General features: G+C 43.7%; 1 protein-coding gene across 18 annotated transcripts in view; it reads left to right on the top strand.

The window, feature by feature from the left end:
* Positions 1–16,241, top strand: part of PTPRF (protein tyrosine phosphatase, receptor type, F) — a 378,493-nt gene that overhangs the window by 78,872 nt on the left and 283,380 nt on the right. For all 18 annotated transcript variants that reach the window (XM_014939286.1, XM_014939284.1, XM_014939281.1 and 15 more), the window contains exon 2: positions 4,487–4,567. The gene's annotated coding sequence lies outside the window, so the exon portion shown is untranslated. The remainder of the gene's footprint in view (positions 1–4,486; positions 4,568–16,241) is intronic.

The following is a 16,241-nucleotide window of genomic DNA, read 5'->3' as shown; positions in this document are numbered from 1 at the left end:
CCTGCCTCTCCTCCCAGCAGCTGAGTGAGCTGTGGAAGTTGAAACATCATTAAATCTCCGAGCAGAGTGGAGGGGCTGCAAGCCTCCGCAGCCGGGGAGCCTCGTGGCATGCAGGCGGAGGGGAGGGCTGAGTAACAGGTGGTATTTAGAAACTAATTAATATTTGTGAATAACAATGTGCTATTGGTAAGAAAACAAATCAGCCTGCGCGTGAATATTTATGATGATGACTTTTCCACAGCACCGCTTGGATCGCGCAGTCCTTTTCCAGCTACCGCATCTTTTCTTGTGTCACAACATCTCACACTGGGGTGAAAACCTTCTCCGCTGAGCTGAGCCGTGGGTCAGCAGCCAGCTGAGCAGCTCAGCAGACTGTACACTTAAAGAAGAATATTCTCACCGGTTCGGTATTAGTGGGCCACTAGGTCTCAAACATTTAAAGTATTCCTTGCTGGTGGAGTAAGCCATGCAATTTAGCTTGAGATTTCATCCCATTAAGAGCCAAGCCATGCACAGAGATAATGCTATGTTTGAAGAGAAAGCAGGTGTTAAAGGTTGTTCTCCCTCTTAATGTTGTGTGTGAGTGTTTTACAGTAGATCAAACTTGCCTAATGTAATCTTCATAATGCTTTCATTTAAAATGCTCCCTGTGGTTTGTATTTGTGGAACTGAAAGAGCAGAGTCTACTTTGTAGCTTGGTGGGGCGGGGTGTTCGATTGAACATATGTTCACACTGTCATTTGGGAAAGATAATAGGTTTTTAACCTCTGTCAGTGTTAGACTGAGGTATTTATGGAGCTCTATTAAAGCTGTGCCTAGGCAGCTAACCTTGTGATACAGGTTTTTCACAATTTGCCATTTTCTTGTGATAAGTTGCGGCTTTTCTTGGCCTCTCGCGGCGCCTCTTGCTGTGTCAGCCAGCATGGGAGCTTACCAAGAAACGAGGAATTCCGTGCTGTTATCAATGCTCCATGAAATGCTCCTGGCTACTTCAGTAAACACTGTCACGTAGATTGAAAAAGCGGCCTGGAAGAGCTTCAGAAAATATTGTTTTGGGCTTGACACAGGGGGCTAAACTGGCAAAACCGGTGGTGGTAGTGCTCGTGCGTTGGGTTGTGGAGGTGTCCGGGTGCTGCAGTGCCCTGGGCCTTGAGTTTAATTTGGGGGTGGAGGGGAGGGGGAGGAAATCTGTGTGTAATTTAGTCTGTGAAAATCCTATTGGTATGGTCTCTTTAGGCTTCGAAGAACCTAAATTAGCGTGATGGAGGCTGCAGTGTGCTTCACGGAGGGGGTTATCTCCAGTGAACGGCCATTACCGCTTTCGTCACTACTGATTAAATTTTTTTTTGTTAATGTTTAATCCTCAACAGCAAACGCCTGATGTTTATATGCTCTCCCCCGTCTAAGCAGAACATCTGTTTTATAATATGGCATCCAAAATGGAATCAGTGTAAAATTTTAAATATACATGTCAGACAAACAGATGTGAAGAAATTCAGAGCGTGAGCCATCACTTTACCATGCACAGGTCCTGTTGTGACAGGGGCTTCCAGGGGTCTTAAATTGCATATTAAACAGTGCTTGGTATGACTAAGAGTTTTTTCTAACCTTATCTGAAAATTCTTTGCTCTCTGTGTTAATACTTCCACTGTAGAAAAGATTGTTTGTTTATTTTTTTTGGTGGTGTTTTTCCCTTTGCTTTCCTAGCAGCAGAGCCCCAGTGGTGTAGCTGAGACTAGTTGACTTGAACTGCCTCTACTGTGCAAATGCCAAATCTACTTACGCTTTTGGGAGAAAGGAGATTTTAGTGAACTACGCGCATGGGTACCATGGACGACCACAACTATGTGTGTTAGAACTATAGGAAATTCCATCGGGTTTCTGAAGAATAAATTCAAAAGAGATGCATAAAAAGCGATGTAACAATTAGCAGCAGAGACTGATATGTTTAGGGGAGGATGTTAATTTAAATTGTTGGCTTACACAAGTTTCAAGCATTTTTATGCATTTAATAAGGGGTTGCCATTTAAGTAGCTTAAGTATCCTTCTCTGTATACAACGTGTCCTGGGATTTAGCAAACCACTTACTGCTGGATGGATTATTCCACTGAGATGTGATTGCCGTTCTTGCAAGACAGACTGGCTGATGAAGAGACCAAAAAGAGCCAGTACCGAAATGGTCATTGTGTTAGTCATGGGGGAGGGGAGAAAACAGATTTGTATACTCTATCTTCATATTCATTTAGTATGTTAATCTTGGTCATGGGCATCAAGTTGGATGAGTGCGTGCCTAAAAAGAGGGCTTTCCTCAAATCCCAGGGAGCCTGGCAGGGTAGGCCAGGGTGCTTCTCTAAAATTCTGACTTGAGGGATGGAGAATGGCGGTGTGGGACAGCTGAAGGTGGGGGTTGGAGACCTGATACGAGGGAGAGGTGCTGGGTTAGAAAATTGGGATCCTGTGTGAGAGGGGGAAAAGATCTTACAATGTGTTGTAGACAGGGCAGCTTGCAGGGACAAAAGAAAGAGGGACAACACGGTCAAAGTTACAAAAAGCATATTGAGGAGCATTGTGCATAGATATTGGCAGGGTAAGACCTCCGGGTTTAAAAGAGGAACACGCTCTGAATGACTGCAGTGAACGCTGCCAGGGTGTGCCAGAAGTAAATATAGTAGAGTAAGCACTGCTACAGAGTCATTGAAGTCAACGCTGCATAACATAAAATTGCATAATATATTTGTTTGTCAAGGTTATTAGAGCACAGTTTTAAATGGATCCGAGTCCTTGGAAAGGTGACTGTATTCTAGTTCCCTGGGCTGAGGTTTCCGATACATCCCAGTCCGATCTGGCGGCAGACAGCCAGCAGAAGGGGTGAGCTTTCCATTCTCCTCCTACCAGCTCCAGTGCTTGTCTGACCAGCTGGCGAGCTGGTTCCACTGGCTGTGCCAGCAGGCAGGGAGCTGCTCTCTCTCCCCTGAAAGGAGGAGGAAAAAAAAAAATAAAAAAATTTTTGTTGTCCTAGTCAGCTCAGGTTGTGAGGGGATGAGAGAGGGTCCTCCAGGCAGTGCATGGATGGTAAGAGGGTGGGTGGAGGGTATCGGGAAGTGTGTGGGGCATTGGGTGGGTGGGCTGTCTCAGCCCCATGTCCCACCTCAGAGTTGGAGTGCGCTGTTGGTGTTCCTCCCCGCTCCCACCAGGGATGCGGTCGGTGTGTGATGCAGCAACCATCAGAGACCCAGATTTCGGGGCAGGGCCACACTCTCTGAAAGTGTGCTGAAACTGTTTACGAAATGAGTACTTTGCAAATGATAAAGACTAAATAACACATTCTATACATTTGCATAATTTTAAATCACTTATCCTTCTGAGGGCTGTAGTCATTTGGCTCACGTTAAAGAACGCTTAACGGTGTAATCAAGCTCAAGCCGTCGGTTGCTGAGCCGAGTTAACACTGAAGATAGGAGGTGTGTTTTTTGGGGATACCATGCATGTCCCCTGTAATGTTCCTGGCACAGTGGAGCGGAGCCCTGAGGGCTTGGAGCACTGTGGAGGTTGGATGGGGGGAGGCACAGTCAGGGATGTGAAGGATTGTAATGTCTTTCAGAAAGACCCTGAGACCTGGAGCAATGGAAGTGGGATGTATCTCCATGCTGATAGTGTGCAGGGTCATGACCTGAGGAGGCATTAGGAGAAAGACACTTTTGCTCTGAGCTCGGTAGGATGTTGGGTGTTACCAGTTGGAAATACTGGAGAAACACGTCTTTGTGCAGTCACAGGGTGACAGTGAGCTGCAAGGATGGTGCTGGGAAGGATAGGATGAAGTGGGGTAACAGTAGGAGGTAGCTAACCTCAAGGATGGAGAGTCTTCTGAGAACAAACTCCAAGAACTTGCTTGGGTTGGGTGGTAAAATGAGCCCTGACAAGGAGGTCGTGTAATTCATTTTTTATCGTCAGGGAAATAAACTTCAGGGGTAGGGAAAAGCTGTTTAAGCTGCTGGATCAATGTTGGCATGAAAACAAATGGATAAAAGCTGTTCAGGAGTAAATGTTAGGCTGAAAATTAGAAGTTTTTTTAACTCTTGGAGGAACTCAGTTCTGCAGTAGTTGCCAGATATAGAGACTGAGGAAGAGCATTGTCAGTACTTTGGGGTCCATCGCTGTGGCTGGGGCTCTCTGATGTGGTGCTCGTGATGGAGGCATTGAGCTGGTGATCTGTAAAGGAAACACCTTTCCCATCTGCGTCTGTATGTGGTGGTAGGTTATCGTGACGGTGTTGTTGCCAAGTAGGAAAGGGGAAACTGTCCCTTGCTGTGACGGTTTTAAGAGTGTTCCGATGGGAATATGTGCTGAACCAAATTGCTTTTTCCCCAGGATGGAAAATTCGTGTTGTTAACTGAAGTTTTAACCTTTGCTTTACATTTAGTCTGTGAATGTCTCTGCTGTTATAGTCATTTATGACACTTATTTTTATGTTTGTTTTTTTTCCTAGGTATTTTTATGGCCTCTGTCACAGTGGTGTCTCAGTGTCTCCCAGGCATTTATGGATTTATTCTGAGAACGTTCCTGTGAGGTAGGGAAATGTTATCACCTTTGTTTTACAGACTGGGAACTGAGGCACAGGGAGATAAAGGTTGCAGGAGGAGTCTGTAGCATAGCCAGCAGTCAAACATTGATTGCCAGCAATTTCTTTATTGTCCTAATCCCTCAACCCAGCTACTTGTCTTTGGCTTTTTTCTTTTTTTTTTTTTTTTTTTCCTCTGCTCTGAGTTCTAGTAGAAACAATCTGCGAGGGGCTGGGAGGACCTGTGGAAAATATGATTAAGGTTACTGGTGTCCTTTTTTAACATTGTTACTTATGAGTTGAAATGCTTTGCTAAAAATATCAGCAGATCTGTTTATGTTAAATGATTAACGTGTTTAGACTTTCAACAGATAAGCTGTCATGCTTTTTTGAGTCAGTAACTCCTTTATCCTACCTGTCCAGGCTTGTGGCTGTTGAATTCTTACCCTGCCTAAGCTAATGCCATCCCAATCACCTAAAGCAATGCCAAGAATTTCATCATCCATGCAAAGATCTGTTTCATGTCAAGACAGGTGTAAAGTTTCTCAAGCACATTTATGTGTAATTACTGTTTAACTTTATTTTTCAAAGGTCTTTCCAAGCTAGCAAAAATGTTCAGCTTTGAGCTCCCAGATTCTCCCAGAAATTGGATTTCAGTGCCTGATTAGCGATGCTGATCCCTTTCAAAAGTATTGCAAAGTTCCTGACACGTGTGTGTGCACCGAATTATAATTTACATCATAAAATCAAATATCATGAATAACAGCTTGAAAAATGTCTTTTTTTTTTTCCCCTTCAAGTAACGAATTTTTAAGATAGGTCTCCCTTGAGCCAATCTTTCCCTTCAAGTTGGTATTTAAAGTGTGACTTTTACTACCAAGGAATTTTCTTAGAGCTACGGCAACATTACAAATTACAAAGACACCAGCAGGCTCTCACAATTAAATATTTTTATTGTATATTAAAATAAGTAACATAATTAAAATGATAACATTGCAAAGAAATACTTAATGCCATCTTTCTAATTTCACAATCTGTAAAATACACACATTGGATTACATTTATGCTCTTTATTAATGTATATTACATGTCTTTGTGTCCCCAAGAATGAAGCCCTAATGACTCATGAACTGTCTCAAAGTGTACTAAATAAGATTAAAGAGCTGACCAGTGACCTTAACAGTCAATTAGGCTATGCATTACTCAGCCCAGTATTTGTGGAGCACAGAAGGGAAGCGAAAACTCATTAGCTAAGATGCTGATGCTTGAAACAAACAAGATTTCTTTAAAACTAGGAGCTGGACTTGGCGCTTAAGTGGAGATCGAAGCCCTTACAGTAGGTATGTCTCTGTGTATGTGTGTTTGAAAGTACTGCTGGTGTGGTCCTGGGGAGTGGAGAAAAGCCTTCTAGGAAAGCTGGGGGAGAGCAAGAGCTTTTGGGCTCAGAGCCCTTTGGAGTAGATCCTGCCAGGCATGGATGGCACTGGGTTGGGCACTGGCAGGTCCTGGAGGAGATGGTGCTCAGGTGGTGAGATGTGCCAGCCAAGAGGTTATGCAGAGACAGCACAAATGGGGAGGGCTGATTTTTGGAAGCAGTGTGTTTCACAGAAACAGGAGGGCAGGGAAGAACATCTTGGCAGGGCATGCTGCATGCTTGGCTTTCCTCAGAGGGGAGCCCAGGGTTGGCACCATTGCGTTTGGATGCATGTGGGAGCCTGGGCAGAAAGGCTCTGGGCCGCTCTGCCCGCTGAAGAGTAGAGTTTGAAGACTGTCTCACTCCCACACCTTGGGAGAGGGGAGGTGAGGGGGTGCTCAGAGGTACAGCCAGGTCAGACCCCTTGTTCCCCACCAGCTCCCCACCCCTTGCAGACTCACCTGCCCCAGGGAGTCAGCATAAAACAGGGTGGCACGGGCAGTAGGGCTGAGCGCGTCCCCGCCGTGGGTTGACTCGGTGAGAGGCATAGACAAACCCAGACAGTGTCTGAATTGTGGGAGAGTGCCTGTCATCTTCAGGATGACATTTCTTAACTAATCGTCTGCATGCAGTTTTATGTTATCTTCGGAAGCATCTTTGGAAGCATCTTAAAACTGTCCTGGGCTGGAGTCAGCTGCCGCCCGGGAGGATGCTCCATGGTGGCAAAACTCAACCAAGAGCAGTGACACGGTTGCACAGGAGCTGATCTGGCAGCTTGGTCATGGTGCTCCTCAGCAAGAGAGCAGGCCTTGAGGGCTTCTCAGTTTTACAGTGCTTCCTTTCTGGTATGTGCAGTTATGTATGCTTTCAGCTGACCCTGAGAACTTCTTCTATCATTCTTAATGTAAGCTCAGGTTATAAGAAGTAACAGATGACAGACTCGGTCCGTGCAAAATGTGGCTGAAAGTATGGTTTGAGTGGCATGCAACAACATCTTTTCAAGTAAATCCATTGTTTTGAACACAAATTGGGCCCAATCTCCCTGATGTAGGTCACAGTTTATCTGTAGGGTTTTCTTTTAAAATAATTTCTTTAATAAAATAATCCATCTGATTGGGGAGGCGTAGGGGAACCTGAGAAAAAAAAGCATACTTTTCGCTGTTCAGATGAATGGGGAAGAAAGAAAAGGAAGCCTTTTCAATCATGTCAGGTTCAATCTAAAGCATCAAGGAATGATGTTACAGGAGAACCCCTGAAGATAAACTGTAACCTAGATTAGCAGAATACAGATTAAGTTTTCAGGAGTTTGGAGACTGCAGTGCATCCTGAAGCAGTCTTTTGACATTCATTTAAACTAAAATTGTTACATGGTTGCTCTTTCAGCGATATACAAAAATATATAATGTTTCCATATGAATGTTACAGTCCTGAAGTTAATAAATTTATTAAAGCGAAGACTGCTTGAAAAGATTAGAAAAACCTAAATTTGGTATTTTCCATTTGAACCGGCTACTGCTGGGGAAATGTGATTACATTTTGGAGGAGTTTTATACATGCAACATTACCACTGAAAGCTGGACACTGGAATCGCTGCTAAAACTGAGAATTCTGCATGATTAGTTTTCTTCATTCTGACTTACAGTATAAAACAGTTGTCATCGGGTCACACTGTCCTCTTCTAGTTCTTTAAATCTTTTTATTTTTTAATTTATTTCCATTTTGGAAAATGCATTGTGATACCATGTTCGAATTTAGGGGGTGTTTTCTGTAATAAAGATTATGTATTTCTACAAAATGTTGGTGAAAAGCTTATGAGATTCAAAGTGATTTGTTTGTGTGTTAATGCCACATTGGCTGGAACATATTAATTCTTAATGCAAAATGACGAGTTACCCGTTACGTTTCACAGTAATATGGTGAACAATATTTTCTGCCTGTGTTTAAATGGCAGCCCCAAAAGGGCATTGGCTGAATTTGTTGGCAAAGCTCAACTTTCTTTATGTATGGCTATATATGCTCTTTTGGACTTAAGAGTCTTTACGGGTCCTTTTATCTTACAAATGAGTGGAGTGCTTTAATATATTGGTGCCCAAAGGGCATGACCGCTGGCCATTTACCTGGTTCCACGCGTGTGGAGAGGGAAGGGTGGGGAAAGGGTGGGGAAAGCTCCAAATTTTCAGACTAGTAAAATTCGTCTCTGCTTTGAAGGTGCCTGCTTTAGCTCTCTACAGGGATATATGTTTTCGAAAGTGTATTTATGAGAAACAGTATCAGCAGAAGCTGGAGATGTTACAAGGTTTAACCATATTTGCAAAATTGAACATGAGCTTTAGCCCTCTGGTCTTTTTCATTTCCTTTTCTATTATGCAATCAGCATATTGGTAGGTGGCTTTTGTTTTGGCACTTTACCTATTTAATTAATTTAGCTCTCTGAGGGTTATGCAATAAAGGTGGAATCACCATAACTGGCGGCGTAACTCTGTCATCCCACGGAGTCAGCACTTGCTCGCGCGCTGGCGCAATGGGTTTGAGCAGCTGCCACGCCGTGTGTGTGTGTGTGTGTTTTCTAAACCCAGGACTAGTGCTGAACTCATTAAAAATACATGCTACATAAGTTAATGTGCATAAGGAGTTTTGGTACTGAGATTGCCTTTGAGGATACATTTAACTCTAATTAACTTGGTTTCGTTCTATCTACTATCACCATAGGCTTGGCTGAAACCAGCCAGTATTGGTTACCCTCCCGGTTTGAAGTAAAGCCTGGCGGGATGGTGGATTAAAAACCACAGGATTGTTACCCTGCTGGGGTTCCTGGTGCCCGTGCCGGCTGTGCCGGCTCCCGGGGCCGCCTTCTGCGGGAGCACCGGGGCTGTGCCGGGCACAAGCTTCAGCTGTGCCATTCCTGGAGGCAGAGCTGATTACCCTTCCTATCGTGTTCTCGGGCAAAACTCTGGATTTCTGAAATCCTCATTCCTAAAATAATGAGGTTTGCCGAGCTGTGATTGAACAGTCGTGTGGTACCGAACTCCTCTGACTAAAATAGAGTCTGAATTTTTCCACTAGCAAAATAAGGAACAGCAGCAGAGAAGCAGCTTTTCACTGATTTGGCTTTTCTCTCTGTTCATACCTTCCTTCTATTCATCATTATTAGCTCAAGGATAATTTCCAAGGATTCTTCTAATTATGATTTGTTTTTCAGGGGAGGCAGGCAACAAGACAGGGGTTACTGATGGTTGCATTTCTGCTAAAAACAAATGCCAGTATACATGGGCTGGAATTATTGGGTGGGTTTTTTTGGCCTGGCAGTGTTGGAAATCAAGCTTTGATATTATGTCCAGTAAAGCAGGTTTCACTGAAAGCTGATTATAGCATTTTGTGAGAGAAGGTTTTCAGTGTATCACTCTGGAAGAAAATACTCACAGATACATATTCAAGGGCAGACAGCTGTATTTTGTGCAAGTGGAAGAATGTATGGATTTGTTGCATTTTCATCACAACTAGGAAAAGAAAACAATTTTTTTTCCTTCTTTTTGACTAGGACGAGGGTTTTAGTCTTGCAAAAGGATTTTCTAGGTAGAAACATCGGGCAAAATGGATTTTGGATTTAAACACTGAGGGGGAGGGGAAGAACCACCACCCAGCAGTTCTTGAGTGTTCATCATTTCCTGAAAATCGGACCTTTTAAATTATTTCAGGTTGGGTACACTAGAAATTGAGGCATTGAAATCACTAACTGCTTTTGAGAATGACAGCCAGAATCTCCATTAACGTTGCATCTTCTGCCTAGGGGATCAGAGAACAGAGACTGATGTGTCTTTGAGGATGGAAATGGAGCAGTTTAAGAAGTTCCTGTGCTTCAGCTGAGATGTGGTAACAACACACAATCGTGTCTGGTTCATTTTGCTGAAAAACAAAACAGAAATCACAGAGGATGATCTAAGGCTGTCTATTTTGCTTTGCATAGAAGCAGACTAGCTATGCCCCTGTAATAAGTTGCCATGTCTCAGCTGTGAGGGTGGTAATTTCCAGTTGATGAAAGGTAAATTATAGCTAGAACAGGTGGGTGCATTAAAATCGTAATGTGCTTCAAGATACCTGTCTGTATTCACAGAGGAGTGGGACTTGCTGTGCTGGTTTGAACCAGTGGTCAGTCTAATTGGGTACCCTACCCTTGGCAATGATCAGCGCTGGATAACTGAGGCGATGGTACAGGAAATCACACATTTGGTTATCAAATATTTTATCTGCTGGGGAAGTGTTGGCTTTTTTAATGTACCAAACCGAAACAGGCTGGTTTAGTCACTGAAAGAGTCCCTTCTAAAATGAAGTTAAATTTCTCTTTAAACCTTTCTTTGCAGTCAAGGAGTTTATTGACATTTCTTAATGTTCTCCCTTCAGACATCTCAGCTGAAGGTTGGTCTAAGCCAGCTACAGTCTTTAATCTGACTTGGGTTTGTTTTTTAAATTTTATTGAAATGTTTTTCTGCATCTCCTAAAAGCCAGAGTAATGAATAGTCTGGTTTTTTTTTTTTTTGCTAACATTATAGCTGAAAGATAAAATACTAAATATGTTTCATGTAGTTATTGTATTGCTTGAGTGTGTCTTCACATTAATTAAAATTAATTTAAACAAGGTGATAGGAGTAAAGTGCAGAGTAGGAAAAGTATAGATCAGAAAAAGCAGATAAGATAGGTGTATTCAAATAGTCAGAGCCTGATGAAATTTGCCCTAGAGTACATAAGCAACTAGCCAAGCAACCTTTGAACCATTTACAATTATCTTTTAGAAATTGTGAAGAGCAAGAGAGGTCCTGGAGGACTGAAAAGGGCAAATGCAGTACCTGCCTTTGAAAAAGGGAGATTCAGGGAATTACAGACTAGTTAGTCTAACTGCGATGCTTAGAGAATTGGAACAAAATTTTTAATCAGTTTCTAGGAATCTGGAGGATCCGAAGATAAGGACTGGGGGAGCAGTACCTGTGATGTTATCTTGACTTTAATAACTTTTGTCATAACCTCTTGTGGCATTTCTGTGGAACAGGGAAATGTATGTATTTAATAATATGGTAAACAAATAACTGTTTAAAGATCGTGTTACCTATAACTTGCTGTGAAAACCAGGGGAAGAAGCAGGGGGTGCCATGAGGAATCGTGTGAATACACCCCTGTTTGTCTTGGGCTGAGCTTTATTTGCTGTTCTCTTTACTGATGTGGACAAGGGAATACTTACTAAATCTGCAAGTAAGCCTGACCTGAGAGGGGCTCAGGCGTTGTGAAGCATAGTTCAGAATTAAATGGCAACGGTAGATTGAAAAACGTTTGGAAATCTGCAACATACAACTTAATGAGCTGAAATGAGGAAATATAAAATGTTGAGGATGTGGCTAGGCTGCACAGCCACAGAAGAGCGCTTTGGGACGTGTGCTGGATCACCACCTATGCCCAAACTGACAGTTGCAGAGAGGACAACCTCCATCTGGAGTGTATTAAGAGGACTAAAATTAAAGGTAATGGTTCTGTTGTGGACAGTGCTGCTCAGGCTCTAGACATGGACCTGCGTCCAGCTGCAAGGGAGCATCAGGGAGCATGGGTTGGCCAAGGGCATCGAAGCCTGGAGGACAGATGAGATGTGGAGGGTGTTGGAGCTGGGTCTGATCAGCCTGTGGATGAAGAGACTGAGTGATCTGTTTCTGTCTCAACCAAGGGCTGGACGAGAGGTCCTCCCATTTTATGGCAGGGCTGTAACTTGGATCCCACTGGGATTACGAGTATGAGAAAGACATCGACAAATCAGGAAAGGTGCCAAAAACTGGAATGGATCAGGTGGAAGACCACCTGGCTGGCTGGGGACTGGAGCAGGAGATGTGCGAGGGGGGCCAAAGGAGCAGTGCTTCCCTAGCCTGGGGAGGGAGGGTCTGACCACAGTGACAGCAGCGCCCAGCTCTTCTGCGGGGAGCACAAGGAAGGGAAGAGAAGCAAAGTTCACAGGATGCAGGAAGAGAAGTTCCAAGAGTTGAACATGAGAGCGGAAGAGCACTGGAACAAGGGTCCAAAGAGTTTGTGGTACTTCCATCATGGATGTACTTGAAAATCAGCTGGGGAAGGCTTTGGGCAATATGGTCTGATTTCAAAGTTAGCCCTGCTTTGAGCAGGGTTTGGACTAGTGTTTTGCAGAAGTCTCTTACTACGTGCTTTACTCTGAGGTTTAATAAACTTCTGTCCTCCTTGACTTTAGAGGATGAAATTTGTGAACGATAGGTCTCAGGTCAGTGGCAGTGCTCCTCCAGGTAATGTTAATCAGCAGTTCAGGAGGGCCAGGTATTACTGAGATTGCTTCCCTTTGAGTAGTGTCTCTTAATAACATAAAAATGTTTGTTTTCTCAATCAGGATTCAAGAGGAAACACTGTAATCAACTGTTTAAATTTCTTCAATGCTTCTGCGTTTTCTTTTGTTAGAAGCACCAGCGTCTTTTCTAGGATACAAGTGTTTAACTTCATAGCCTTTAAGAAACCTTTGCATCAAGCACATGGATTGGATTGGGTGGTGCTCAAGGGAGATTGTTGCCTTGTAATAAACATGTTCCTAATCAGAGAAGCTGATTATTTCCCATCACAATAAATAGAAAACATGTGATCAGTGACTTCAGCATGTATTTCTTCTTAGTGTTTAGCAAAAGTAATAGCTGTGAGCTTGTAATAGTGATACGCAATCTCTTAACATGCAGTGGTTAAATATTAATATACATTGGCTGTGTTTAAAGATCAAGAATGGCTTTTAAGTAATGAAACGTTAACTCTCTCTTAAGCTTCATCAAATTTTGTAAGGTAACTTCTGGAGGGGGAGTGTGCTGCCTTTTGGAGTGGTGGTCTGTTGCGTGAACTTTAGCAACAGTTCAATGCAATTGTTTTTCTGGGTTAGAATATTGAGAAATCGACACTAACGTTTCTGTCGAAGTCTGATTTAATCACGTAAAAACGTAGCCAGGCTGCTTGACAGGGTGACCACACAAAGCATTCCCAAAGACTAATGGTCTGTCTTGCTCATCTGTCCCCATTTCCTTAATCATGGTGATGGGGTTTTTGTTTTGGTTTGGTTTTGAACCAATGCCATTAAGCTGACAAGGCCACCTAGTTCAGAGGTGCAGCTGTTGAGGGGTGATTTCCCATGATAGCTGTGACAGTCTGTAGGGGCACGTAGTTATGGAGCCACCTCATCCTGCCTGTTGGGACAGTCCTGGCACTTGCACAGTGGCACGGAGACTTTAGACCATATGTGTAATCTCAGTTAATTGTGTTAGATATTTGTTCTCCTTGTTTAATGTTTGTTAAAGTCTTGTAAATGAAGTTGATACAGTGTGAAATTCTATGGTGTCCAAGTCTGAAATGATCCTGCTTATCTTCTTGACTTTCTTCCAAGCTGTTTCTTGTGGTGGTTCCTCCTTGCCGGCCAGCACACAGGAGTGGTAAGCGGGGCTTTCTCCTGGGTTTTATTTGGTAGTCATTAACTCCAGATGGCAAATACCATTTTATGCTGTTGTGAAAGGTATTTGGTTCAAGTGAAGTTCTCATTTCATGTGCAATGGGGTTGAGTTTTTTGGAAGTTTTTATTTATCTGTTTATCTCAGCAGCACAAATTACTGGTGTTACTGGAGTTGGAGACCCTAACTGATGAGGTACACAAAGAAGAAGGGCTGATAAAACGTACGCTACAGATGTTATGACAAGAACGTCATATTTTTTGCTGGATAGCAGAGTGACTGATTGGCTGTAGACATTCCTGACACTGCCTGACAGAAAGGGTTATTTTATCTGAAAACAGTGCAGTTACAGATGAGAGAGCTCCTGAAAAACATCACTCACTTTTACTAGCGACATCCATCACTTCCTAATTATGGGTGCTTTCAGGTGGAGAAACAAGTTCTTTCCATTGCTCCTCTGGAGCTTTTCTTGTCACTGCAGCATCATCGTAGGGTTAAAGTCGGTCCTTTATTCAGGGGCAGAGGAACCTGTGGATTAAATTAACACACACAGGTGTCTGTATGTGTTAGATGGGTATCACACTGTTACAGGAATGGCAGTGGCCAGAGACTGTGGAGAATGAATAACTCTTTGTAGCTTAGCCGCCTACTTTGAAGCACAGAAGATCTGTTAAACTTTTTTGTTTGGAAGTCTGGAGTCTTCTTTGTCCTTTGAAAAGCTGAATCAGATCAGAGCAAGTCATGAGTCCAGTGAAGAGAGAGAACCTGTTCAGAAACAAGAGTCTCCGTATCTCTATTTTCCAGCATATGTGTGTGGCTCCCCTACGTGGTCCAGGAGCTCTCGCCCCTCTGGATGTCCCCAGAGCTGCCGTGGCACCTTCTTCTCCAGCTCCTGCCTCTTGTTGCCTCCAAGCATGGGAGAGGGCAGGGTCTTCCCGTGGCTCCTGGCCCGGTGGAGTGGCTCCTGGCAGAGCTGTCTGCTCACCACGGGAGCTGGGCAAGAGCCACTGCCAGGGCAGAAACCCAAGTGGAATCTTTCCGAAACGCTGAATTGGCCTAACGTTTTTCCTGCTGATTTTGTTGGTCCTGGTACCATACTTTACACTTTTTCAGAAGGCCATATACTTTTTATTTGGAAATCCATATACAGTTTCAGTGCAGTCCATAGCATCGCCTGGAGATCTGGTGCCGATTCCAAACCCTCTGCTGCTTCCTGGCATCAGAGCAGACCTTGGCAGCTGCGTCCATTATACAGTGGCCTAATTGATCAGAAATCATCGTATCCACAGGAGCCCTTTGTGCAGCTGGGTGTGTTACACTCCAGTTTGCTTCAGCCCACCGTCTTGTGTGGGGCTCAGTTTTTCTGGGCTCTTAAGGAATTTATTTTCCATTGCAATACTAAATAATTCTCTTCTCGCAGTCTTACAGCAAGAGCAGGGCAGGAGATTTACTTTCTCTGTGTGCTACTGTTTACATACAGATAAAAATAACAGTGGGTTGAAGTATTGTTTGTTTTTGTGTATAGATGTACTGTGGGCTCCACCCATGAGTGCGCTTCTCTGCCTAAATTTCTTTGTATTTACTCTGTGCAGCCCGTCGATCAGACCACAGGTATGGAGATGCTGAGGATACCATGGCGATAGGGTCAGGGAAGGTGCCTGTGTACGTGGTGTGGTCAGGCAGGAATAAATGAGCATTTTCAAAATTGTTGTTTAATTCCAATGACTCTGCAGATGGTGAAGTATTTACAGTTGCTGAAATGATCTGTGCTGCCCTGTGCTGCCTTTTTCCTTTGAAGAGTAGGTGCCTTGCGGCCCTTCCCTGGCTGCTGGTAATAGCGGTAATTAAACACACCTGGTAATGACAGCAGACCCAGTGCACCTTCTGCTGCTGAGGACACTGACGTCCTGAGGTGGGGAGTGCCCATTGCTGCTTTGTAGGAGCCCTCAGTTTCAGTGCAGCTCAAGGTTAAAAGCACAGTCCATAGATAAGGTGGGAGTGGACAGCTCTGTTCCCCAACTACATCCCTGCCTTCCTCCAGGGAAGTGGAAATAGGACAGCCAGTGTTGTGTTGAACTGAGCTGGTATTTTATTGTTTCACTTTTGTCCTTGATTTTGTACCACTTATTCTTGGCAAGAAGACCCAAAGTTATCATCTGTTACTCCTGGTGGAAAGAGGGAGTGCAAATGAGATGAAAGTGATATAGAACAAAAAGTATAGGCTTGGCGATGCTGCCATCCCTGGACTTGACAACGCTTCAGTGACCAACACCCCAAGCACTAGCTGTAGATGAGCATTGCCAATGGCTCTGGGCATCAAAGACCTTGAGTAAAACCCTCCAGTGTTATTGAGGTTCTAGAGAAAGCAGTGAACTGCACTGATGGCCGAGTTTGTCTTTTCCTGAAAGTATAAGTCAAAGTTTAATTTACTAGAAAAAAACACGAAATCTCCCCCCCACCCCAAACCTGACATATCCTATGCCCGCTTTTTTGAGATCTGAAAGACTGAAATGGATCATTATCCATCAGCTCCCCAAAGACCAATTTGTGGGGAATGTGGTGCCAGAGGAGAGGCTATTGCAGGGGAAGTGTGGGAGAGCCCATCTGTCAATATTGTTCTTGCTGCTTTTCCAATGCTTTTACAAATTGATAGTCTGGGAGTTGTCTCTTCTGCAGGTAAAGCCGGTTTTGGGCCCTGGTGTGCTGATATTTTATTGAAGTGAGACATGAACGCTCCAGGGGAAAACGGCACTGTGAGATAAAGGGCTCTGATACATGCATATAGCTTAAA

Source organism: Calidris pugnax, unplaced genomic scaffold (genome assembly GCF_001431845.1).
Source record: "Calidris pugnax isolate Ruff unplaced genomic scaffold, ASM143184v1 scaffold18, whole genome shotgun sequence".
NCBI classification, from domain to species: Eukaryota; Metazoa; Chordata; class Aves; order Charadriiformes; family Scolopacidae; genus Calidris; species Calidris pugnax.
The sequence above is the reverse complement of the archived record's forward strand: the minus strand, read 5'-3'. Positions and strand labels throughout refer to the sequence as shown.